We start from the raw sequence: 24,731 nt of genomic DNA on the forward strand, positions 1-24,731 counted from the left end.
TGCAGTTCCCTCCCTAGCTCTATGTCCATTGAATAGTGGAAGGATGCAGTAGGCAAAGAGCATAATGTGGAGGAAATTCATTCCTCCCTGTCCCACCTCTTCCTGTGAGCAAAAGGAGGGGGAAGACACAATGAAGACATCTGTTCCTTTGAACCCACTCACAGACTTGCTGGGTAATAAAACCTGTGAAGAGGAGGAGAACCTATTGCTGCTGTTCAAGTGGTTGTTAATCGCTGATTGTAGGGTATGGAGGGGTGAGCTTTTATCGTGTTGACCTTCTTTAGGGGATATTGAAAAGCAGCTGGCGCTGACTTCTGCCAGGATTTAAATCCAGGAGCTGCAGAATCCCTTTCTCCTTTGAGAGAGGAGGCAGATCTCTGTGGAAGCCATGCTGTCTCTGTACCTCAGGGCCATGCCTCCACTATCCTGACCCAGATGCTGCCTTCTGCTCTTCAGGAGGAATCCTGCTACCAGCTTACAACCATGCTCTGGGCTGCAACAAACTGAATGGGAGTCCTGCAGGAAAAAAACCTGTCTTGTCACCTGGACTCCAAGCATGCGTACCTCCCATCTGAACTTTGCTCCTCTTATGCATATTGCCTAAAATCTCACGGCCATAAGCACAGCACTGTGACCTCCCTGCCTCACCCCCACTCCTTCTGTTTAATCTCACTGTGCTGCTTAGTCACAGTGAGGACTGCTCTAATGGGTTTAAGTGGCCCAGCTCCTGGCTGAGTGTGTTGTGTTTTTAAGTTCAGCCTGGGCCAATTCTTTTAAGTAAGATATGAGGTCACACACATCTGCAGCCTCAGAGACTTCCTGCTGTGTCAGCAGGTGCATGCATGAATACTAGGTGTCCCCTCTGTCCCTCTAAGTATCTTATCTGGAACAAAAGCTGTCTGGTAAACAGCATGCCAAAAATACCAAGGGGGTGATGCACTGATCTCAAACCCTTTCATGAGCTCAGCCACAGAATGCAGAGGCAGATGGTCTCCCAGGAGCTCTCCCAGGCCCTTGGAAGTGCCTTATGGCATACACCACTAGCTGTGGCATCCACTTGCATTGATAAGGTTAATGGGACGCATTCTTAATTTGTACATTTGGAGTCTCCCATGAATTTTTCTGTCCTCTCTGTTTGTCTCTCAAGGCTCGAGGTTGATGAAATAACAGCGTAGAGAAGAAATGAGGGCCGCTTTCTTGTAGGTGGTACTGGAGCATAATGGCTTGACTAAAAGTGATAGTATTCCCTAATTTGGAGATGGGCATTCTCTATTAGAGACAGGTATATTACATTATAGAGGTGAGAAAGGAGTACAGCAGGCCCAAAACATCTCCCTAAACTGTAACAGGTGGTATAACGTGGAGAGAAGAGATGCACCATAGTGTAAGGGCACAAATAGTGCAACATATGAGGTTGAGCAAGCTAGCAGAGCTAAGCTGCTGCAGTAGCCTGGAAAAAGACTTTGAGAGCCAAGCACTGTAAGAAGAGAGGCAAACAAGGCTGATAAAGCAACAGGAGTGGCTGATGCTGAATTAGTTTTATGAACTAATAGGAGCTTGTTCCAGAATTATGCACTTGAAATATTGAGCAGTGGAGACTGCTGAGTAGTTAAACACAGTTTCCCTAGTAGACAGAATTGTCCCACATCCCAGGGACCCTGAGTGCAAAATGGAGAAGAGAGTGCTTGAAGGAACCTTGCATTTCTCTACCTTCTGTTTTTTATCCCCCTCTCTCTCATGGCATGGAGCATCTTAAAGAGCCTACGGAGACAAACTGATCCTTAGCAAGAGGAGTGGAAGGGAAAACTCAGCACACTGGTGCATCAGTAAGCTCCAGAGAAGGCAGTATGTGCCTCTGAATGTCAGAAGGTGCTTGAAACCGTTGTAGAAGGAGTACAAGAGCTCATCAAGGGGAAGGAACAGAAAGCCAAGGATGTAAGTGATGGGAGGCAGCCCTCAAAAACTGTGCATGTGAAAGTCTGTAGGCGAACTGAGCAGCTGAGCCAGAGAACAGTGCTGCAGGGAAGCCTGTGAGGTCATGGATGATGCTGTTCTGCCCTTAAATATGTGATAGTGCCACAAGCTGATCTGATTATGCAGGTGGCTACTGTAGCAGTGCATTTGCTTAGTCTCAGTGCTGAGCTATGAGCAGAGACGAGCAGGAAGGAAGGAAATGAAGGTCAAAGTGGGTTTCCTTTTAGTGAATGAGTGAAGGTGATTACAGGGCAGTGGCAGATCCCTCAGTAATGGCTTGCAGCACATTCAGCAGACTGGTTTAGTTTTAGTATGATTGGGGACAGAAAGCAGATCAGAAAAAAAAACTACAAACATTGTGCAGCGTAGTTGTACAGCATACTATATCCAACCTAAGAATGGAGGTAGAGACTGTAGATTTAGTCAGGAGAATGCATGGGGTCTTCTAAGTTGACAGGGGCACCAGGAATACAACCTGTGCTGAGAATTTGTCTTAGAGCAAGCCAGACTGCTGCTTTCTTTTTCTCTACCAATCTCTAGTGAGTTCTGAGCCTGTAGTTAAGATTTGTATGCAATGCTATTAAGTGTCATCTCCACTGTGTGCTGGAAACCTAGAGGACACTTGAAAGGATGGAGAAACAAAACCTGTGAAGTTTATTCTCCTTTTCTTGAAGTGCTAGCCTTGGGCCTGAAGTAACCTGGATGGAGAAATTGCTTCTAATAACCCCCAATGCTATTGGCTTTGTTGAAATGAGATCTCTATGCGGTAGTACTCTCTCCTCACCCTGCCTTTCAAGATAGTTTGGTGCAGATGCCCATGGTGCTGCTGGGGTGAGCAAACAAAGGGTTGCAGCAGCGTCCCTCAGTTATGGCTGAGTGTGCTCTCAGGTCTCACATCAGCCAGTGAATGATGGGCAGAGGAACATCTCAGCACCCTGCTTGCTATTTGGCCACTTCCAGATTCAGAGTTGAGTTTAGTCTTGAGGTGTTTCTATTTTGCTTGGCCTAAGCTGTTAAATGAAAGTACTGCTGTGTGGGTAGACATAGTCAGGAGACAGGAAGGGAACAAATCACCCTGAGAAAGGAACCTTCAAAAAAGGAGAAATCCTTTTCTTAGAGCTGAGGTTATTGTTCACAGAGTTCTCATCAGCTGGGACTGGAATCCACCCGTGGGAGTAAGGGACAACAAACTTGCTTTTGAGACAGTTGGCAAGCAGGAATTGATTTTTGCTGACATCCAGATTTTTTAAAGCAAGACTTCATCCTCATGATGGATGAGCTCCCATCCTCTTCCTCCTCTTCCAGCTGTCTGCAGGGTAGGCTGGAAGAGAAAGTGAGTTTTGCTTACAAATGCCCATAGCTTCCCTTTCATCCTGGCTGTAGGCTTCTATTACAGCTCTTCTTACAAATACCTCGAATATCAGCTTTAATTTAGCAGTGCACTGACCAGACAGACTGAGTTTGTCAGTTCCTTCTCCAAGAGCAGGACCTGATTAGCCAGCAGTGCTAGAAGGGATGCGTGTGCCCTGATACCTTCCTCTCTCTGCCCCCTTCTCTGTTATGCAATGGGATTTGTCTGCCCTGATAATACCGATATCACTTGCAGGGGCTCTGTCCGTATCTGTCATTGGCTGGTAGAGACTGGTTCGGCTGTCGGGCTTGAGTCTGAATATAATCTCTCTTTTCCTTCTAAAGCAGCAGTAGGGATGCCCAGACCATTGAGGTAATGCCGTAGAAAAGCAGGAGCTTTAAATAGTGAACTTCTGACCTGTGGCATTTGCTACTCTGTTTTGAGAGGAGTCTCTTTGTTGTGCTAACCTCCTTTGTCCCCTGAGGGAAATGGCAGTGAGCAGTGTGGAAAAGGTGATTATGACGGGACCTGGCTGTTTGCCACACCACAGAAGAATGACAGCATCAGTACTGGGTGGCCAATGAAATAACGCAAGGTCCCATGACCCACAGTTACAGTACGGGGCCTTTTGCCTCTGACGCTTGAAGAACAACATATGAACAAGTTTAAAAGGAATTGTGCTAATTCGCAGAGGATTTATCTGCCAGTAGTTGGTTACTATTTAGCAGTCTGCATGCAGAAGCCTGTAAGCCACTCGCTGCCAGAGGCTGAGGAAGGTGTATTGCAGGGAGCACTGCTGTAAGCTTGCTCTGCTGTTTCACGCTTTCCCCTGACATTTCTCCTCCTTGTCACTGTCACACAGTCTGTGCTATGTGAACTGACCCAGGATTGCTTTTTCCCTGGTGTTGTACACTGCTTGTTGTTTTGTCACAATCTCTCACACTGCTGTCATCTTTGCCTTTTCCAGGCTCATGCAGGTGCCTGTGCCTGCCTGTGTGAGGCATTGTCCTGCTGAGTGCAGAGCTTGGAAGTTCTACACAAACACACCGTGGTTTATTGGTTGTTTCTTAGTAGGCAAGAATGTCATCAGCTATTCATTAGATGCTTTGGATCTCTGATGAAAGGACTTCTACCTAGAGGAGCTTCAGGCTTTGTTGTCCATCTTGTGAAAATTCAGGGAAGAAAGAGACTTCCCCTCTTGGGAATGCTGTTCTGGGACAGGTTGGCTGCTGCTCTTGGGCAGATTTGGTCCTGGACTGTGGGCAAGGACATCCTGACAGCATTCACTGCTGAGCTTTTTTCTTCCTACACAAACTGTTCACTCAGCACACAGATGTGGCCAGGTTTCTGTCCCAGTTTTCCATCCGTACATGTTCCTCTCTTTTCCCCAGCACTTGTTCTACTCCCTGTTGACTTAGCACCCACCGTAGGGCTCTGGGTGAGAGCTTCAGACCTGCATTACTCAGCCTCTTCTCCTTCAGTGGCAGATGAGGCAGGTGGCTGGGCTGAGTTTTAAGGTCATACCTGTGTGTTAGCTTACACTGCTGTCTTTGTACCTTCAGAGAGCCTGTGTGCTTGGAAATAATACAATCATAGTCTGTTTGCAGCATTAAGCTCTTTCATGAAGAGGAATTGTTGGATTTGTTTAGGGTTACTTAATTTGTTTTGTCTCAGCTCCTTTCTCTTAACATCCCATTAAAATGAGACTCTGTTCTCAGAAGCTCCATGTATAACCTTCCCAGCCTATGCAGAGGAGATGCCATTGGTTTTACTTCAGCCCTATTCCCTAGTTAACTGTGAGTTCATTTATTTATTCTATTTACTCATTACTTGCAATGCCCTTGCTATGTGACCTCATTGCTGACCCTGTTCTCTACTCAGTTCTTCCCATCTAGTAGGAGAGACAATAAGCACATACTGCAGTTTGTGTTACAAAGTGCCGCAAGCATGCCTGTGGCATCGCAGCGCTGACCGTGCAGTCCTTTTGCACCTTTGTGTCTCACAAAACCTCACAGATGTACTGTTTTATAGGATCCAGTTCAGTTCCCACCTAAGGAAAAAAAAAAAAACCTGAATGATTTCAGCGGCCTTTGGATCAGTCTTTTAATCCTGTGAAGGAATGTAGCTGTATTCTTCTGTGGATTTTAGCATGACGATATGCTGAATGCCATAATGACTGCTGTGATATTAGCCTGCATATTTTCCATCAGGGTGTGAAATCATCTTGATGTTTGGAACTGCTCACATATTTTTCTAAACCATTGCCTATCTCTGCATGGGAACGCTGTGCTGTAATAGCCTTAGGACTGGTTGAATATCACATGCTCTCGGATTGTGAATTCCCCCTTAATCCAGGAGATTCCTACAGTCTTTTTGAAAACTATGGTAGAAAAATGGGCAGAGAATGTGAGTCTGAATGTAACGAACTTTTGCGGGCAAGCAGTTATTACAGGCCTATTAGTGTGGGGTTTTCTGTATGAACTGACGTTTTGCTTGGAAGCCATTCTGTAGATTTCCATCATATTTTTAATCTTTGTAGCATATGGTAGCATTGAAGCATATCTGCATAGTACCAGGAGGTTTTCACTGAATAGATGCAGGGTCCCTGACAATGTTTCAAGGTAACACTTATATTTTTGGCAGATTCTATGGAATGCTGCATATGCACAGAGATTTTTGGAAAGGAGTTTAAAAATAATTTTCCTATGTTACTAGCACGTCCTATAATGAGGCAAAGTAGGGTCCTATACAGTGGATTTACTTTTTTTTCTTTATGCTTCCACATTTGCCTTGTTGCACTTGATTCATCCTGAAGAGTCTGTCAAAGACCAGCTACCTCTTCTGCTTCAGTCCGATGCTTTCAAGCAGTGCCAAAACATTGGCTACAGATACTAACGTCTCATTATCTGTGAGGAGCAATCTTCTGACTAAAACAAAAAGTATACATCATCCCCTACCCTTTCCTCTGGTCACGGCTTCTCCTTTTTTTTTCCTGTGAAAGTTGACTCACTTTCATTCCTGTGTAGTTTTCCTTGGAATGGACAGTTCTAAGTAATGATAAGCTGTTCTCTCAAACAGTTGTGCAAATCATTTCCTTTACATCACACGGTGGATGCATGTCCCTCCAGGGTGGCAGAAGGCACAAGGTACAGTATGCCGGCCTCTTTGTTTTGGTTCCTCTTTCAGAGGAATTCTTTTGCTGCAGTATTGCATTTCTGCAAACCAGTTGACACGTCTTGCATCCTTTTGCATGGCAGTGGGATAGCCATATGGCACTGAGTCTGAGGGCAAAACAGATCACAAGGATCAGCTGCAGTGGCTTAATAGGACAGCTGAAGGCCTTGGTTGGAAATTAAATACCCTGAAGTCTTGGTGATGTTGTGCAGTGTGGTGAGAAATGTTCAGAAGGGGACTTAACTTGGACTTCTTCCCATGATGAACCAGGGCTTCTTTCTTGGGCTTATCTCAGCATGCCTCTAGTGTTAGGAAAAGAAGTGATAATAGTGTGTTCCTAGGCCTTTGTAGCAGACAGGAGCCTTGCTCATGCAGTTCTTGCTTTTCTTGTTTTTTTTGTTGGTCTGTAAGATCCATCTGTCCAGCAATGGTGGTGAGCTGCAGAGACCTCTGATCCATCCTGTGAGTGGAAGTGGAAATAGCAGCAGTGGAAATGTCGACAGCTTGGGGAAAGTTTTCTTGGCACAAGGGGTACAGAAGTGCTTCACTTGTATTGTGCCAGATGTCTGTTTATTTCTGGCTGCTGGAATAATGCCAGCTGTGGGTTGGGTGTGGAAAAAGGGATTTGGGGACAAGGGTCAGGCCTGGCTGCTGCTCAGTGCCTTGCAGGATCTTCTTACAGCGGGAGCCTTAAGGGGAGGGTGGCTTGCTGCAGCACCCACGGGCAGCCACGTGTCCCCAGAGCCCTCTCCCAACTGCTCTCCTCTTTTCACATCCATGTGAAGTATGTGTGGGTCTGGCTTCACACATGCTTGGCATAAGCGAAGCCATTTCAAACATGCCTCCGAGCATGGGAAGTGCTCTTCCCAGGAAACGAGGCCGGGAGCATGATTGGAGTAAGAGAGATATGGACCACAGGGTCATGATAATGATTAGTCCTGCCCTTCCCCCTAGTTGTAATTAACTGTGGTGATGTCACCCTCCATTCTGACTTCTTGCTGGCATTAATTCCAGAGCTGCAAATTTCCTGCCTTTGCATTTTAATTGCTCTCTAGGAAACTCAGAGTTTACACTCCGTTCTTAATGCCTGCAAGCAAACATCCTCATCACATGCTACGGGGACTAACCTCTGGCCAGCAGACACCCCGGATCAGGGGTATTTGCTCAGGCACTCTTTTGAGCATGAACTTCTCAGGGTTAGAAATGCTCCCTTTGCATCTCTAGAGCTTGAGTCCTTCTATCTCACTGCACGTTGGATTCAGTCCTAGAATATATCCCTGCTCAGAGAAAACCAAATCCAAAGCAACTGTAGTGGCATTTGGAGGATTTACTTTGGTATTGCAAATGATACTTCGCCTTGATCTTCATACTTGCCTTGCAGTGTTTCAGGCCCTGTGTAGCTTCTCAGCTGCGTGTTGGCTCTGTGCAGACCTCAACAAGGTGGTCTCGTGTCTCCTTCAGTCAAGCGTCTCACAGTCAGTCTTCCTTTTGTTTCGGGTGTCTCTCCCCTTTGAAGTGGGATGCATCTCTTACAATGGATGCGCCAGTAACATGAGGGGAACATATCCCATAATCAGGAACGTTCTGTCTAGAGAGAAGTGTTTATTATACACAACTTGTTAGGAACTGTCAATCAACTAGGCTCCCTTTGTTTCTCCATAATGCATCATTAATGATGGCTTCTGCTATGCATTCAGTTTCATTGCACACAAGGGCCTTGTCTCTGTCTCCCCATCCCCTTCCCCCTCTTCATAATCACGGGAAAAAATTAATAAATTGATTCAGGGAAAGAGAGCTATGGGCTTGCTACGGGCTATGTTTGGTGTCCTTGCTCACACTGAGTTGTACCTGACTGGGAGAAATCTCTTGAATGTCAGAAGAGCTATTTTGAGATTCCTGCTTGCTTCTCATCCTGAGGAAGGGGGTGATATCTGCCAGTGCACACACAAACATGGATAATCAGCCATATAAAGAAGGGACAGAGGTATCTCATGAAAGTGATCTGTTGAGTGCTGGGGATGCAAATGACACATCCTCTTCATCTCTTCCCCCACCGCCTTGAGATCGCACTGATGGTTTGCTGACTGTCATTTTGCTTGTTCAGCCCAATGTAATTAACTTGTTCTTAAAAAGAATATTCAACTCCTCCAGGGCTTGTGGCAGGGAGAAACAAGTTTCTTGGAGGCTATAAGTTCATTAAGAAAGTTATTGCCTCCCCTAAAAATTTTTGGAAAACCACAATTAATAAAATTCAAACTGGAAATCCCCAGATAAGACTGATGAGAGAAGAGGCTAGCTGTGACGTGTTTTGTTTAAGTAAGTTTAACTGTGTGGTTTGGGATTGGCTTGCTGGAGGCCCCAAAGCTGATTTTCCCATACTGTCAAAAGTTTGCAACCTTCATCTGCAGCTGAAATTCAGGACGCCAGCAGTGGCTGGGATAATTCAGCCTTCTGGCTGCTGTGTGCTAATTGGCTTTGGTTGGTCTCCCTGTCTCATTTCTTTCTGAATGATTATCTTCAGGGCTCTTTTTTTCCTTTTTTTTTTTTTTTTTTTTTCCAGCAGAGAGGGCCAAGCCCTGGTGTGAGCTATAGATTCCAAACTCTTATTTTGTTGCTCTTCCAGGATTAGAAATGACTCATATTCCCTCTTCCCTTTCCTGCTCTGTGGAAAATCCAACTGGCTTTGTGGTTCTGAACCTGCCGCCTGACGTCTGTCTTGGCACCACATCTTGCTTAAGTCCCATGCTGGTGCTGCCTGCTCACATTGCATGTTGCCTGGGTGTGCAGGACACTGGCCTTCCATTTGTATGTATGGAGATGATGCTTTGTATGGCTATTAGAGCAAGGAGTGGCTTATGCTGAGAGTAAGATGCCCTCACAAACTTTATTTCTGCTCCACTCTCCTGTGTTTCTCCAGAGGAGGTTTCTTTCTTGTCCCTGATAATTCTTTAACAGCAAAACATGTAGCTACATCACGTCAGTCCTGTGGATACTGCAAAGCTATTGGGAGGAGAAGGAATTTCGGTCAACCTCAGTTGGACTTCTTTAATTCTCTCTCCCCACATCCTTGGCTCCAGGCCATCCTTGCTTGGGATTTTCCCCTGGCAAACAGCTTTGGCCAAGTGCTCCAGGCTGGGATCCAGCTTGTTCGCCTTTATCCCAAGTCTGTTGGGGCAGCCAAGCCTGGCTGTAGGCTTCTGGTATTGCTGGATAGGATCCCAATGCTGTCCATCTATGTGGGCATCACCTCTCTTGTGTGTAAAAGCGAGAAAGTTACGCAGATATCCTTCACTGCTTTACAAAAGGGGAAATCTTGCCTGTATTGCTTATGACTGACCACTTGTCTTTTCTGTCACTGGAGCATCCTGTTCTGGAAGGCAAAGGCTGTGAGTAGGGCTGTTTGAAACACCTGATGTGCACAGCTGTTGCAAAAACATTTGACCATTTTCCATCTGAACAGAGTAACTCACAAAACTGCTTTGCCTCTGTTTCCCATTGAAAAGTAAAAACAAGAAGATCTGATATTTCTTTTCTGGAATGTGCCGCTCCATCTTCTTATGGAAACATTTTGCATATTTTCATTTGGTGTTCCTTCACTCAGCTATCTGTGATATTTTAGATTCTTCCTCATGTGAGTGGTTTCAGAGGTTTTATGGCCTCTATTTCAACTGAGAAGGAAGTCAAATTTCAGAATGTTTAAATCCTGAATTCCTTTTTCTGAACAAGTATCAAACAAATCCAAAATCCAGAGAGTTGCATAGCATAGACAAGCTCAAGTTTTACCTTTTGATTCCAAATTATTTCTGAGACACACCATTTCACTGGGGTCACATTTTGGCAGTTCCTTTCTTCACACTAAGATCTCTTTCTCCCTCTTCTCAGCACTAAATCTTCTGGGGCCTCCAGTGACTCACCAGTGGAGAAAATAGCTTTTGGGGGAGGGCTGCGAACCTGTTAATGTGTCACCATGTGTTCCCCATAGTGCAGTGGAGATGAAGTGGTTCATTAGTGTGATGACTGGTAGAGATTACACAGTTTGGCAGGGATCCTAAATTCAACTCACTGGGAAGAAAGTGTGAAGGTGTAGCAACTAATCTTTTGTGGGGAAAAAAAAAAAAAAAAATAACAGCAAAAAGACTTTTACTGTATTCTTTCATTTGAGCTGTAGTCTGGATTCAACCCTAAAATTTCAATAAATGTATCCTATAAAAAAAAGAAAAGTATTTACTAATCTACTTGCTAGCACTTCTTCATTAGTAGGAGATTCTTCAGAAAACACTTTGCTGTGCAGAGAACTGGTGTTGAATTGCAGCTATCACACAAACTGTGCAAGAGGCGTTGCTATGTGTGTGATGGTGGGAGAACGACCAAAAATTGGTAGGAGGATGGAACACTCAACGTTGCAATCTAAGTTCTTTGAATTTTTTTTCATTACCATCCATTGAATTTCCAGGCTTGTTTTATTACAAGGTTGGAGCTATGAACCTTGGTGCTTCCCTCCTCATTCAGGGCTAGCACAGAGCAAATAATTAATTACGGAGCCTTAAATTGCTGCTTGAAACCGTAACATCAGATTATCATTCCCTTTAAATGTCTCTGGCACAGGTTCACTGTCTCTGATTTTCATGTCTCACCAGTTGCTATTTTTACGTGTTTTGAATAGAAGAAGCTGCACTAAATAAAGCTGTGTGTTGTAGTATGCATGTGTGGACTTCAAAATGGCTCCACTCTGTTGTGTGCCTTACAACCTAAATTCCCAGCTCAGCTTTTTCCTTGCCAGGAAATGTCTCCTACCTTTGAAACTCCTCTCAAGAGATAAAAGATTAGCTTGGTGCTGTCAGGAGCTGTCAATTCAGGCAATTTGAAATAGATCAGCTGCCTCCTGGTAGTTTTGCAGCTATCCTGCTTTCCTGTGACTGCTTCATTTCTAGCTGCTTTTGGAAGGGTGTTATGTTTGGTTGATTGTCCCTGATTACCCACACAGACTTATTGTTTCTGGCTGCTTTTTCACTGGCTGTGAAGCTTTTGGTAGGTAGCAGTGCTGCTATGAGGGAACTTCATTTGTAGTGTGAGGACTGGAAGTAGCAAAAGTGGACTTTATTGCTCCGTCTTTGCTAACCCAGTCTGTGAGGGTGGGAACAGAGGAAGTGGAAGCTGGTATTGCTGAAAGCAGAGGCAGATGAAAAAGCAGCTTTTATTGCCCTGAAGATCTATCCTCTGCTTGGGTGGGGAGGAAATAAGCAGCAGGAGCTAGAGAATTGCATACCCTTTGGCTACATCTTTCATTAGGAGCACTTGCCAACCATCTGCTGAGCACCAATCCCAGCCACCTGTCTGTTCAGTGCTCTCTCCAGATAGGTGCTTGTTCTCTGATCTATTTCTGAGTTAAATATTGCTACCTGAAGTATGCAGGGTCCTAGACTGCTCCCAGAGGAGACACAGTTTGTCATCTAGAGGCTGGGATCTGTTTCTTTGTGCTTTAGATTCAGTTTGTAGTATAAAATCAGAGCTAGGGGAGCTCTGGGCAGTAGGAGGCACGGCAACTAGGAGGGACACAGTCCTTTTTGATCTCTGCAGTTGCCTCCAAAGCATCCTGTGCGTGAAATTACCAACTCCAGGTCTTGGGTAAGCTGCCAACTACTTTTTGGCTTCGTCTTCTATCTCTTAGCCTGTATTTTAATTGACACTGAGCCAGCAAGCAGTTGACCAGTGTACTCTACCTTGGAGGTGCGCTGTCCTTGATAACAACATAGTTTCTACCAAACTGTTGTTTGAAAGAGGTTCTCTTGATAACAAAGTTTCTTGGCAGGCATCTGTTACCACTGAATGGAAGCTAAATGGAGAGCCTGGAAGGTACCCAAGTGCTGGGAGTTGGCCTGTCTGCTATTTCAGACATCTTCAGTGGCAAAGGCAGGGGAGGGTCTGCCCACATCCAGAAATAGCAAGGTAGGGAGTCATTTGGTCCCTATGTGCTCCTAGGTGGGTGGGGAGGAAAACTCGTATCACAAAGAGCATGGTATTCAAACATTGCCCCTGAGACCTTTGAGGGAGCCTTTTGTGAAGGCAGCTGAAGGATGGAAGAGCAGAGACTGGGTGCTGGGCTGTGTGACTGTACCACTCCTGCATAAGCTGTGTGCTGAAAGAGGCCAGGATGTGATCAGATGGAGCAGCGGGGAGGGGAGGCAGGGGAGCCTGGCCTTGCAGCAGCCTGGGAAGTGGGGTGGGCAGATCAAAGCAGGGAGCTGGAGGAGGTCAGAGTGGGATAATCCTCCAAACAGCACGAAGGCTGCAGCTGTTGATGTTACAGCGTGGCATTACTGAGGTTTTCTGCTGCGGTACAGTGGATGTCAGCAGGAGTTTGCCAGCCTTGAACAGCAAGTGAAGGGGGGTGGGCCAGTCTTTCTTCTTTTGGTCAATGTCCCCAGGGGATGTTCTGGGACATTCAGCTGGAGGAGCCCAGAGGTGTGCAGAGCACTGGGCAGAGCCTTGTCCAGCATGGAGTGCATTTGTAAGACCTATGACATAGCTGGAAGGGAAGGGAGTGTGCTGCAATTCCTGAGCTCAATTTCCACTTTTGTGCCCCTTTGCACCAAATCGTAGCACTCTGCCTAGTCTGAATGCTTCTTTCCCTGTGCCACGGTGAGGCAAGCAGGGCAGCTGGGTGGGAGCCTCTCTCTCCAGCTCTCAGTGGCATTTCTAGCTGTACCAGCATCAGCATCCTTTGCTGCTCTTCTGCATTGAGCCTGCAAAGGGTTTGTCTGTGTGGAAGATGTGTGAAGGAATATTAGAAAACTCAGCAGAACTGCTGTTGTGAAAGGGACACCTGGAAGGTCACAGGAACACAATGACAATTAGGTATTGGGAAAAGGTGCCCTTCATCCCTGTCCTCCAGAGCATGGAGCTTACTGTCCTGGAAGGTATATGCCCTGCTCTTGCCATCCCTAGGACTGCAGACTGATCTGGTTTTGGCATGTTTTCCTAGGACATCACTGTCCAAGGGAATAACAGGTAGGGTCCCTCTGCCCCCTTCCTGGTAGAGCCACCTCTACACCCACTCAGTTTTACTTTGCTATAGTTTTACCAAGTACATTTGTAGAGAGCTGGTGCCAGTCATCCAGGGGAGACCTCACAGGGAAGAGCGGTGAGCTGGTTTGCTAAACCTGAGACACTCAGAAGCTATGAGTTGGATTCTAAAAATAAAAGCTCCTGGTGTATTTTTATTTCTGTTCTCTTTTCTTCAGCTTTCTAAATCTTTCTGAGCCTTGTCACCTTCAGGGTATTTTTGGTTATTTGCAGCTGTGATGGATAGAAGTTGCTCTTTTTTTTTTTTGCCATAAATTTAAGCTGAGACTTCTACCCAGTCTTATGACTGCAGAAACTGGGGTCTTCAGCAAAAAGACAGAGGCAGAAGGCCAGTAACAACTGGTAATTGGGCAAGTGCTGGGGACTGAAAGCTTGTGAAGCACCTCCAGTACATCTTTGCTTAGTGCCAGGACATGAACACAATACAAGGGTGTATCTGTGGCTCTGTTTGGAAGCTTTGGGAGGCACAGGTCTGTAGGTGTCTATTAGCTTGGTATGTGGAAGTGATGGATGAGACTGGATCTTCTGTATCACAGCCAAAAATGGCTTGAAGCAAAATATAACCATGATTACTGCCCAGCTGCCAGGGACTGTTGATAGCTACCATCACAAAAATTCAGAGATGTCTCCTTTTTCTTCTCTCTGTTCACTGGAATGTTTGAGACGTTTCCAAAACTGTGCCAGCAGTTTTGTGTGAACGAACTTGGGATGTGCTGGAGCAGGCAGATCAAATAGCTATGAAGGGTGTGAATAAGCCCCGGGAAAGAGCAAGCAGGCGGTTTGTTTAATGTTTGCTTCCGTGTGTTTGTGTGAGTCACGGAGCTGGCGGTGGTCCTGCTTTCACCTCACGGAGAGCAGAAGTAGGTGTGTAAGAGCTGCACGCGAATTTGCTGAAAGTAGCTGAAAGCCAGGCTCTTCAGATGCTCACTAGAGATTGCAACTCCTCCATTTATTGATTCTTTCTCTTCCTTCTTCATCTTATGAGCTTTTAAATGATGATAAAACAGGGGAAGAGCATGCGTGCAGCATGCGGTGTGTGGCTTTCTGCCCCAGCCTATGCCGGGATGGATGGCATGTGCGTGTGACCTTGGCCACAAAGGACTGCAGGATGCCGTGTGGAATGGTGCGGGGAAGCAGACATCTGCAGCAAGGGAGGAGGTGAAAATGTCTTTCCTGTTATCCTGGGGGCTGCTGGCATGTTATGCTGCTGCCACAGCGTCACACACCAACTCTGCCCTCAGCAGCTGAGGGGATTCATACCTAAGCTGATGCAGCTGGGGTGTGCTCCTGTCCTCAGGTGGAGGGCGCAAAATACCAGTTGGGTGCCTTGCAATTCTGCCAGCTCATAAGTGCATTTTTGTTTCTGTTTTTAATCAAGAGCAATGTTAAATGTTATGCTCTCATTAAAGCTTTGGCTTCTGGAGTCAGCATGGGATGTTGTTAGAATCCCCTTTTTGTTTTCTGAGCAGAGAAAAGAAGTCTAGAAGCACAGACTGGCAGCTTGTAGCCTGGAGGCAAAGGCAGCAAGGAACCCTGTGTTTTTTGTATGCTTCCGTGGACCAAGTCTGTACTTGAGCTCCTGCTGCAGGCTTTAAACACAATCATTGGCAGAGCTGCCTCTGATCTAGCTGGCTGTGTGTTGGGAAAAGCTGGAAGAGTGCTTCGGCTTGTAGGGAGCACAGGGTGATGGGCATGGAGGCAGCTCAGCTCATCTGGGCAGAAGGGGTAGTGGGAATGACTGCTGTCCCTTATGCTGCTGGCGTGGGGAATGCAGCTGTGGTTTGGGGCTCTCTGAACCAGAGCTGTTTACATGCTGAGCATCTCAATCAGGCAAGAGCCAGCCATCCCCCAGCATTTGTCCTTCATTCAATCAAGTGATTGCTTTTTAGCAGTGCAGGCTCCCCTGAAGCCTGATTCCTGTATTTCCTCCTTGCCTTAAGCAATCTTTGCTTCACTTGTTTCCATATTTGCTTCCTTAGTTATGCAAGCTCTGGTCTTAGGCCTGTGAGCTGAAATATGCTTCTAAACTGTTGCAATTTTGCTTTAAACTCAGTGTTCAACAATTGTTCCTCAGGGAATCTGCAGATCTGGGGGCCATATGAAGGCATTGTTTGCTCCGGTCACTTTATTTGCATCTTCTGATTCCTCTGCTACTTGGCACACATGAGCCTGCCCTCAGAGACCTTTATGTCCCTGCTACCTCATCTCCACAAAGTAGGGGGCTGTAGACTATCCTCTCCACCTATCCTTGCAGCAGGAGGTCTGCCACTCATTGTGTCTGACTGCTGGACTGGGCTGACACAAGCCCTGCACAACACTCCTTTTCTTCTAACTAGGTTGGAATAAAAATAAATAAATAAATAAAAGATTTGGAGATTCGGGGTTATCCATCCACATCCCTGTTTTCCAGGCTGCAGACCAAGGAAGGGGTGGGATGGGGAACAGCACAACAGGGCACCCTGAATTGTGCCCTGGAGCATCAACGAACCTATGCCATCTGGAGTGCTGTCTGGGGTGATGTTCCAACACTTGGAAAGCTGTTCTGTACCTTGAAATGGGCTCATCTGGACTGCATCTGATAACACTTATGTTGAGCCAGGAAGAGAGACATTCCCGCAGTATCTCCCTTGAGATCCTCTGAGCAACGTTTCTGGGATGAGGAGCATTCTGGGATGTGTCTTCTAATGAGAAACATGTTTGTGTCATCCACAAAGGTTTCTGCTGGCTTACACCTAACAGGTGGGTGTAACAACAGCTATTTAAATGCAGCTTCAGAAGTGTTCGTAGGCAACACAGCATCCCTTGAGAGCTGCTTGCTACAGTGCATGCAGTGGCAGCTTTACACATTGCTTGCAGTAGCTAGCCTACAATTCCTATGAACTCAGAGGGTACTTGGTTTTTTTCTGTTTGTGCTCTCTCATCCCAGATGTGTTATGCACTGCCAGATATTCATAGAATGGCTTGGGATGAAAAGGACCACAATGATCATCTAGTTTCAAACCCCCTGCTATGTGCAGGGTCACCAACTACTAGACAAGGCTGCCCAGAGCCACATCGAGCCTGGCCCTGAGTGCATCCAGGGACGGGGCATCCACAACCTCCTTGGGCAATCTGTTCCAGTGTGTCACCACCCTCTGTCACAGCAGATGCATCCAAGGCTGCAGTAAGTGCACCCACTGCTCAGGATGTGTTCCCTCACTTGCCCATAGCTCAGCTGACACACAGACCATCTGATGGGACTCAGTACTGCAGATGAAGTCTTGCTGTAACCTCCTTGCCAGTTCTGCAAAGCATTGCTCCAAGCAGAGGGTCTGTATCTTAAATCTCCGAGGACTCAGACGGACAAAATAGTAATAAAATGTCTTTCAGCAGGGAGCTAGTTCTGGCTTCTAAGTGCGTCTGCTATTTAGCTCCAAATTCATGTCAGAAATTTTTATCGTCTGGATTAAAACATGCAGGGAGTGCTTTACAAAGACAGTGGTGTTTTTTTCCTAATGCTGCTTTTCTCTTCACCATCTCCAGGTAGGCTCTCATTTATTGCCCCAAAACAGCTCCTAAACCTCATTGCTGCTCCTCAGATGGATAGCATGGATGGATAGATGCACATTCTTAGGTGATCTTCTCTGGTTTAATTTTGAATGCTCCTAGGTTATTCTTGACATATTCACTCTGCTCTGGGGATGAAAATAAATAAGGGGAAGTGATTAGTTAAGTGTTAGTTTTATCTTCCAGGGATGTTTCTGACTGAACACCAGGGCTTTCTTACTGAAAGTGAAGTACCTGCAGGTGAACCACTCCTTGGCACGAGCACGGCTGCGTGCTTGCTGTGTTTGCTTGCTTTTAGAAAACCTGAATTCAGAACTAAATTTACCTGTGATGATTCATTTGGAGCAATGCTCTTTCTGTAACTTATTAAAATGCATTAGCAAGGAATTCATAATGGTGGTTCTATAAACAGCAATTGTTCTGCTTTGAAGCTGCGACGCGCATTGCCTGTGCTGTTCTGCTGCTGTGCAAAGTGGCCTAAATGCTCAAAGAGAAATGACACAAAAGGAGCCCTGTACAGATGGCTTGGGAAAAAATGCTGGCCTTTCCCCTCAGTCATCATAGGCTGAAAATCTGGCATTAAATAGGATTTGTAGGCAGGTTTGCTGTCTGTCTTCTGGCTTATCTGTGCTTAAACTTGCATCTTGCTTGCACTCTGTGCGCTGAATACTACCAGGGGACTTCTAACACACACTGGATGAAAATCATGCACCAAATGTGGTGTGATAGGAGATAACCTGATGCTATAGGTCTCATCCTCTCCCATGTAGCGATAATTGTGTCAGAGCTGCCTTTCTCTCTCTATAAACCCCGGCAGGTGGCAGGGGGAGATGTCTGTCTGCCTGACCGTGGCTTCATCCCTTTGCCCGAACTGCGGTGTGAAAACGCCGCCGCCTTTTGTTATTCGGTGGTCCTTTTTCTCTGCTCCGATCCCACAGCCCGCCTCGCTGGTGCTTGTGTGCCATCTGCTGACCGCAGCGGTGACTGCACGCACCGGACTTGCCGGATTTTTTCCCTGTTAGGGAGATTTCGTACGTGGAAGAACGAACGTGTCGGTATCAACGGGGAATGTTTTCTGCTTTCTTGCTAAGGTGGCTGGGGAACTATCAGTGAAGTTCGAAATGGGGTTTGAACCTCAATGTTACTATCTCAAGAGCTAGAAGCAGAGCAGGATGTATGAAGCTCAGGAAAAAAAGATTGGCATCACAGTTTCAAAGCCATCCTTTTGGGAAGGGGCAAAATGGCACTTCTTCCTGAAATACAAAGCTCTGTTGGATAGTTTTTTGTTTACTTTTGGAGCACTCAGTATAATGCGGGGAGGGAAGTGGTTGTTCACCAATAGTACATTTCAGGGTCCTTCTTATGGTGTCCCATCTGTAGGCAGAGAATGCCTGAGCACAAGTAAACATTGCCCTTTTGGGGATCAATGTGCTTTGGCCTTCTTCTGGACTATGCCTGTGGGCAAAATTGGCTGATGTTAGAGCTTAGCATAGAGATGCCCCAGGGCCCATTCCATGAAAGATCTACCCCTGGTAGAGAAGCAAACCTAGGAGTTTTTGTTCTGCCTGATGGCAGCACGCCTCCTGGTGGGTTGTTCTGTGAGGCAGGGAATGCAGAGCAGTGTGTGTTTGGCTAGGAGAGCTTCCTGGGGCCTCAAGTCTGCTAGGGGAGGCAGGTCCTTCCTCCGTACTGCTTCACAGGGCTGCAAAGAGATGATGTTCCTTCTGCCAGACCCTTCCCAGAATGCAGCCAGAAACAAATAAGTGGGATTGTGCTCAGATGTCCTATAGGCATCAGCTGTGCGGCAGCTTTGTCTGACTCCAGGGACAAGCATCCTTGTTAAAGAGCCAGCTTGCACCTCGTGTTTCGGCTTCAGCCTTGTGCGATTAATTCTATTGACTGTGTTAGCAAATTTAAGAGGTCTATAATCTCCTTTGTTTGTCCATTAATCGTGGGCTGGGAGGCCAGCTGCCAGTGGGAAGCCTGCAAGGACAGCATTAGTTGTTGCTTTCTGTGTAGCACGATGGGAGGGATGCAGGCAGTATCCGTTCCTGTTGTGCTGGCTGGGAAGTGCTTTCATAGGGTAGTGAGACCCATGGTGCATCTATGTGGGAATTTTACAAAGTTTTTTCACAGTAGCACCTGTGAAATATATGTGAGATATTGTAAAATATAGGTGAGATCTCTAGCTACTGATTTCATGTGAAAGGTCAGCGTTCTCCATGTACTTGACTTCTCAGGCTAACTTCTTTATCAGCATTGTGAGCAAAACTTTGTTGCACTTTTTGTTACTGCTATGGATATATTAGGGAATTTGTTGATTGAAATTAAAATGATGAACCGTGTAAGAGAATAAAGAATATGGTTTAATTTTGAGAGAAACAACAGCTCTACTAGGACAAAATATACCATATATACAGTGTTTTTCCTTGAGGCTTACTACTGGAGTAATGGGGGGAGTGTAAACAGCATTTATTTTTCTTGCATTTTCTGGGGAAATCTAAGTGGAACAACTGAAAGTATAAGATTCTTGGGTTTGAATTTGGAAAGCGAGCTGCCCTTCTTCTGTTTTCCTTGCAAAAAAATGCCTGAAGAAATTGATATTTAAGGATCTCACTGGTATTGTGTGAGCTGCCTTCATGAATGTTTGAACTGAGGAAACAGCCTCCTAAAACCAGGGGGATTGGTGAATGGGATCCCACTCTACTGAGCTGATCAGAGACAATTGGCTGAAGCAGCCCTGATAGGAGGTGGCGTCTGAAGAATCTGCTTTGATTGTCATCAGCTTCCCACTTCTGCTCCAGTTTTCCCAGCTTCTGGGCTTCCTGGACTGGCTGTGCTGTTAAGAGATCCTTGCCAGCTGCTCAGATGTATTTGGCTTGTCTGTCTTGTCATTTCCCAGTTTTGGTTAAAAGTTTTGTAAAGGGAGCCAGGCCAGGGATGGATGCATGGAGTCCAGGGGCTGGACAGTGGATTTGGTTCACGTCCTCTCCACCAGCTTCCTCAGAAGCAGCTTCTGAAGACACCTGCTTTCCATCTGCACTTGGAGGAAGGAGCTCCACTGTGCCCAGAGCTCTTTTAGGGGCTGTGTGGTTTCCTGGAGTCCTCCTTTGTTTCCCTCCTCTATGCACCTATCCCATGGTCTACAGCTAAATAGATCTAATGAAAATTATTGAAAGGGGTGCTGTTCAGATCATGTCACTTTCCCCAGGAGCTAAGTGTGGTGGATTTCAAGGGAGAATCCACAACAGCAGATTAAATTACCACTGTGGTTATCTGTCAACCTTCTTATGGCTACTTGTTGATGTTACAACACATATGTAAGTTCTAGCTTGGCTGTGTAATTTAGTGAAGAGATTTGAGTCAAGTACAAACCTGATGCTCTGTGACAAGGTAGAGCTGTGGTTACAGGAAAAGCAGGTACTGAAGATGGGCAACATTGGTTCAGGTGCAGTTAATAAGGAATGGTGCTGTGATCTCAGTGCATTTATGGTGGAGGCTCTTGCATTATTTACAGGACGTGAGGGCGTGATGGCATTTCTCTGGGCATAGCCCAGTGGCTGGCACCAGCATGTAAAGTGTTGTAGCAACTTAGCCTGCTCAGGACAGACAATCAAATACCAGACAGCAACTAAGAAAAGTATCCCAGAGGAACCTAAAGTGCTTTTTCAACCTTGGAGTCAAGTTCTGCTTGACCTGTACACATGCTTCTCTGAGTGGTTTGCACACCAGGTTAGGCAGGGAGGGCCCTGCTGGTGGCCAGAGCCACGTGTTATCAGCCGGCACCTGGAGCTGACTCAGCAGGTCAGAGAGAGCTGAGGACTCTTTTCTCCATAGCCTTCCCCTGTCCTACTTGCTCTGTTCTTTTTCAGTGTCAGCAATGCCCTCTGTAAAGCAGTGGGATCAGTGTTGGCTTCTTCGGGTGGAATATCCTGAAGGGAAACTGAATGCTGGGGAGAAGTGCTGAACAAAGTGGTGGTGGGATATGGCTGTTGTAGCAACTAGGGCTACCAGGGTGTTGTCCAGAGGACTGTGAAGATGTGTACTGAGAAGACCCCTTTCCATGTGGCCTGTGGTGTTGGCCACCTCAATTCACGTAGGGTGTAGCAATACTTGATCTTGCCCAGGTGCTGACAAAGACAATTGGTGTATGATGTGTGAGTAAGCTGTCATTCTTGACGTGGAGGAAACTGACTGACTCAGCCTTGTTAAATCATGAGTGAACTGTGGAAGCTGCTGTGGATAGGTTAGTTTCTCCATTTCCTACCAACCCAACAAAAGGAAGTACATTTTGACACAACGTACTTTGTGAAACACAGTGCTGCAAGGCACTGACTGTACCAAAAGCTCAAATGATTTTGAATACAGTGAGAGACATCCCCAGCAGGTAAGCCTGCCAGGGCTGCTAAAGCTGCCGATGCTTCCTCTGCCTTGGGAAAACCCAAGTCCATCCCATTCCTTCTTCCTTCTGTTTGTCAAATGCTCTCAGACTTTGTTATTCATATTCTCCAGACCCTAAAGCACCTCTTTAACTTGCAGTTTAATTACTTGCTGGATTTTCAGCTTGCAAACACTTTGATCACAGTTACGTTAATGTAAATCTGTGGCAAGACCACTGAATAGGCAGACTGGCAGGCTGGAAACCTGACATCATTTTATAGACTCTTAAACTCTGCACTATCCAAAGCAGAGTTGCACAGAGATTTAGGGGCTTCCTCTGAAAGTGCCAGATCCAGCTCCAGGAGCTGTCTAGATACTGGTTTTGGTGCAAGGGTGGGTTTTGGATGTTTGTGGCAATGCATTTTGCATCTATCTGCATTGTCATACAGGATTTCAGCTGGCTGGGTGGCTTCCACAACAGCACGTGGGAGCTGGAAAAAAACTGGGACGCTATTTTTAAGATTGCTTTTAAAGGACACTCTGGAGAAAAAGAAGCTGATTTCTTTTACAAGGGGGTGCTGGGCCCCTGCAGTGTGTTCTGTCACCATATCACAAGATTTCTAAAAGGAGCAGAATCAGTAGGACACTGGCGTATCAGTCTGCAAAGAGCAGCTTCCTTCGCTTACCCCCCGTGTTTGACTAAACTGGCATCACACGGCTCAGTCTCCCCACTCCCCTCCCACCCTCTGCCTGCTTCTGCCAACAGTGCTCTCAAAATGTGCTTTGTAACTCAAGGCTCTCCTAAAGGGCTGACTCTTTCAGTTCTGTGTAACAAAAACTTGTGCTGCTCATAAATAGATTTGCAATTAGCAAGAAGAATCAGTGCAACCCAGCCGGCCTCCCATCCCTGTCTTAAAGAAGCCCCTAAAATTCAACACACGTCACTCGGGCATAGCTGGGGGACCTCTGCAGGGAGCTTTCCTTTTAACAACATTCCTTTTCTTCAGGATCTGCTGTTTGCAGCAGAATTGTCAAGAAACTGCAGAGTGCCTATCCAGTGTATTTACTAAAAATGACAAAAGCTTTTCGTTTCCAGCCAGCCTGGGGTGTCTTAGTATTTCTTTCAGCAGCGAAGAACTGCCTGGCCAAAGCGAAGTTATCCTGAGATTTATCTCAGATTTACAAATTAGTTCTCTTCTAATAATACCTGGTGTGCATTTAGTGCTGCCTGAGCATTCCCAAGAACTTTCTGAGCATCTAGTATGTTGAACTTCCTTAGCTTTTGGGTCTAAGGAAGATAATGATTTAATAGAGGAAAAATAAGAGGCATGCCCAATGTTAACCATGTAGCTATGTAGAATAGGGAGGGACGAGGCCTGATTCTGCTGGATCTTTTGGACAGATTAGCCAGGAGAAACAAGGGAGGCAAAATAGTGTAGGTGGGGAATCTCTAGTCCTCTCTGTAGAAGAGGTCATTATCAAAGGACAAATCCCATATGCTAAGGGAGCAGGCACCCACTGTAGTGTTTAATGGACACCATAGTGGGAGGAATGAACGCTACCTCCACCTTCCTGAGCTCCCTGCCCACTTGGGGGAGCTCAGCTCTGCTTTCTCACAAAGCATGGCTTATGTCCCAGCAACATATTTCTGCATATCTTGGAGAACACTCTGGAGTTGAGGCATATAGTTCCACAGAGCAAGCTGCCCTACAAGGGACCTGTGCTTCCTCTGGCTTGAAGTGCTAATCAAATGAGGGCAAATAAGATTTATTGGATCAAAAGCAATTCCCAGCATTTCTGGGTCCTCAGAGACTAAGTGCATCCTGGAAACCCTCTGGATACCTTTCCTGTGTGAGAGTTCACTGGGGCCAGTCTACCGAGGAATTTAAACATACAGCCCTTTTGATGTCAGTGGGGACTTAGGCTGATTTCTTTAATGAGGAGAATGTAGCTATGTTTCTTCCCAGGTGCTGTCTGATGCTCGCTTTCTTTTTCTTTCAATCTGATTACCAAAAAGGCTGCTTAAGACAATAGGGAGATGTGTGCAATGCTGGCTGCAAGTAGCAGGAGACTTCTGCTAGAGCACAGGCTAATGGCTTGGAGAGGGCAGGTTCAAATGCAAGGTCAACCAATGACTAGTGCCAAAGTACATCACTGCTATTGATTGAGGAAATGAGTATCCAACCACTTTGCTTTGTGGAGATCAAGTTACGTGCAAAATGAACAGGGGGAAGAAAGTATCAATGATAAAATCAGCTCAGGTGTTGGATTTCTAGAGAAAATCTCAACTTCTGTAGGCTGGGAGCAATCAGTTTTGTCCAGTTCTTCCTTTCCTGCATTCTGTCCATGTGCACATGATGAAGTTGGAACTAGGTGATCTGTAGGGTCCCCTTCCAAACCAAGCTACTGTATGATTCTGAGATGAGTATGTAAAGCATCCAAGTGTCTCAGTTCTTTCAGTCCTTCAAAGACTTCACCCTGGCCCTGAGCCAAACCCACACCACTTTGTCCCTGTGCATGTGTTGCAGGAGGGACTGTCTAACTTGTGGTCTCTGCAGGCTATGGGGATCACTACAGGCTACACAGGAAGAGCAGGCAATGAAGGGGACAAGGAAGAAGATGTAGGCTGTGTACTGTTTGAAGTGGCAATGACTACATATATATAAAGCATCAGGAAGGAAGCTATCAAGAAGGAATCCAAAGGAGGAAATACATATGTTAGAAAGAATTTTTTGCCTATTTTCTGGGGGGGTGAGTTTCTCCAAAGATAGGTCTGAAAGTTCCTCCTTATTTATACAAAGCTAGGCATGAAATAGCAGCAGATCCCAGAACACGCTGCAATGGCTATGAAATCAGTTCATCTGAAATTCTGCAGTGCATCTTTGTGTGGCTTTTTTTCCATGAACAGTCTACTCTCTGTGACATATGCATCCAAGTCCCAGATCATTCAAAGATGCATCCTAAATCTGGGTGTTATGTAAAACTAAGATCTGTTTTCCATCTTTTTTCTTCTTCTTGTATCACAATGCTCGGAATAAAAGTAAATCCTACTTTCCTGCTACTGAAGGAAGGATGAAGGGAACTCATTTGCTTATCTGCATTACACTGAATTGGCTGATTAATAAACTAACCAGCAAGCTTGGACTACAGTTACTCTTCCTTATTTTCACATTCCCTGCCTTTCTCATGGTTGTACACATAGTTACTCAGTTATCTGTTACGA

At 45.9% G+C, this 24,731-nt stretch overlaps 1 protein-coding gene and 1 long non-coding RNA gene across 6 annotated transcripts in view; one reads left to right on the top strand and one right to left on the bottom strand.

The window, feature by feature from the left end:
- MB21D2 (Mab-21 domain containing 2) overlaps window positions 1-24,731 on the top strand; it is an 81,841-nt gene that overhangs the window by 52,362 nt on the left and 4,748 nt on the right. The gene's annotated exons all lie outside the window — the stretch shown is intronic.
- Window positions 3,064-3,823, bottom strand: LOC121111546. Its single transcript, XR_005862184.1, has 2 exons — window positions 3,566-3,823; window positions 3,064-3,295 (listed from the first exon to the last, which is right to left on the bottom strand). It is a non-coding gene; the product is annotated as an uncharacterized LOC121111546 (long non-coding RNA).

This window comes from Gallus gallus, chromosome 9 (genome assembly GCF_016699485.2).
Source record: "Gallus gallus isolate bGalGal1 chromosome 9, bGalGal1.mat.broiler.GRCg7b, whole genome shotgun sequence".
Taxonomy (NCBI): domain Eukaryota; kingdom Metazoa; phylum Chordata; class Aves; order Galliformes; family Phasianidae; genus Gallus; species Gallus gallus.